This window comes from Alosa alosa, chromosome 8 (assembly GCF_017589495.1).
Source record: "Alosa alosa isolate M-15738 ecotype Scorff River chromosome 8, AALO_Geno_1.1, whole genome shotgun sequence".
NCBI lineage: Eukaryota > Metazoa > Chordata > Actinopteri > Clupeiformes > Clupeidae > Alosa > Alosa alosa.
In genome coordinates this window covers 24425693-24428192 of record NC_063196.1, presented here as the reverse complement: position 1 = coordinate 24428192, position 2500 = coordinate 24425693, and positions in this window count along the sequence as shown.

The following is a 2500-nucleotide window of genomic DNA, read 5'->3' as shown; positions in this document are numbered from 1 at the left end:
GCAACTGGATGAAGAGTAAAAGGGAAATCTCAGACCTTTTGATATGAGTGCAGCAGAGGAGAGCCACTGAAGAGGAGTGTTTTCATCCTGTCCTTCTCCCCACTCTGTGTGTTTGTGTGTGTGTCTTTGTTTTGTTTGTGTATGCATTTTCTGTACAAGTAATTTTGCAAACACAATGTATTATCATCATAATGTCAATCATTTCAATTAATCTAAATTCATGTCAATTCAATTCAATTCAAATCAGTTGAAATGAGTGAGATTTATTTGCATGACAAATATGTTTGCATTGCCAAGGCCGAACATTTAAACTCAAGGTTTACACACAAAGAAATTACAAACACATATGCTCTCTGTGTATGTGTGTGTGTGTGGGTGTGTCTTTGTGTGAGTGTGTTACTTAAATATTGACCATGTCCACTGCCAAAGGACATGGGATGTCAGTGAACACAAACTCTCTCATCTTTCACAAGGCCAAATTCAAACCGCACTGCACCCCTGAGACTGTCACTCCCATGAGACAGATGATGCTTGTGGTGGTGGTGCACCACAGGTCCAGTATTTTAGGTTAAGGTTAAGATTAAGCATTTTAATATGTATTTCAGGATAAGGTTAAGATTGAGCATTTTAAGGTGTATTTTAGGTTAAGGTTAAGATTGAGCATTTTAAGATGGCTTGGTAACGTCCTACAGTTTGCCCTTATATAATAACTGCATTGTGTTAAACGGCTCAATAATCCTTTATGACACAAGTACATCACAACCGATACAAGGCCATTTGCACCAGCCCTGAACTGCCTTTTAATGACTGATATGACTTAATGACTGACATCACTGATAGTCGTGGGCAGCCGTGGCCCACTGCTTAGCACTCTGGACTTGTAACCGGAGGGTTGCCGGTTCGAGCCCCGACCAGTGGGCTGCGGCTGAAGTGGCCTTGAGCATGGCACCTAACCCCTCACTGCTGCCTGAGCCCGCCATTGTAGCAGGCAGCTCACTCGCCCGGGATTAGTGTGTGCTTCACCTCACTGTGTGTTAAGCTGTTTGTGTTTCACTAATTCACTGATTGGGTTAAATGCAGAGACCAAATTTGTTTTTATTGGTGGAGTCAACCATGCTGAGATAACAACAGGGGGTGATTCTAGTGTGGCTTTGGCTTAGGCGGAGATCACATCAGCCAGCGGCAAGCGGCAAACGTAACGCAACGCTCAGACCATAATACGTTTTGTAGGTAACACTTTACTTGACGGGTGAGTTCATAACACATTCATAGCAGCTGTCATAAACTGCACATAAAGCATTCATGACTGTTTCATGAGACATGACTCAAGATTCATAGCAAACCTTTCATGAATGTGGAAGACAGAACGACGACAATATGTCAAAATAAAGTACAACATTGTATGTGTGTAACCTGGATACCTTTAATTTGATCTCTCCATCCTTTGTAAATATTTCATGAATATATTATAATTATATTACAAGTTGTGAAGTATTCATAATCACTGAGTTTAACACTGGGAGGTAAACTAGCCTACATTTAGCTTTATTTGTGTAACCTGGAATGGTTGGACATTCCCAGTAACAAAAGATGAGAAATCATCTGCAAAGGTTACATCAATGAACAAATAGATTTTATGAAACAAAATTATTTGCTTGACCATGTTCTGTCTTTTTGGCACAGGAGTAGCCCATTGACTCAGATGTGACGTGATCAAGAGGTTTGGACCAAAAACGGCAATACTGCTTTGCAACTTTGGACTTTTATTTTGACAAGTTCTCGTCGTTCTGTCTTCCACATTCATGAAAGGTTTGGTATGAATGTTGAGTCATGTCTCATGAAACAGTCATGAATGCTTTATGTGCAGGTTATGACAGCTGCTATGAATCTGTTATGAACTCACCCGTCAAGTAAAGTGTTACCGTTTTGTCTTGTTCCTAAGCAACACAAATGGTTTGTCAATTGAATACGCTCGCGTTGCGCTTTGAAAGTTGAACCAAGTTCAACGCTCAGCTTGTTCAACGCTAGTGTTACGCCAGCGTTGCCACCATTCCACTGCCGAACCATAGAGAACAATAGGAAACCTGCCGCTTGCCGCTGGCTAAATGTGATCCCCGCCTTAATGTTAACCCTTAAAGTGTATATGTCAGGTTAAAAAACATCTTTGACAAATTAAGGGACATGAAGCAAGATAGTAGTGAGAAGTGATTTTTTGACAGACTTAACTTTAGCTTTGAAACATCGCTATTTTACTAAGCCTGCTGTCATCCATCTAGCTAAAAGCCACCTCCGTCATATGCTACAATGTTGCCATGTTCTGAACGTCTGCATTTTACAGCTCAGATGCAACGTCGAATTAATATACATATAAGTGTGATACGGCCAATAAAATGGATCTACTTCATAGGTGTGCAAATAACATACGATTAATGGTCGTTCTAAATTATGTAGGACAATGGGAAATTCAACCAAGCAGTGGAATAACTGTCAATATTGTTCT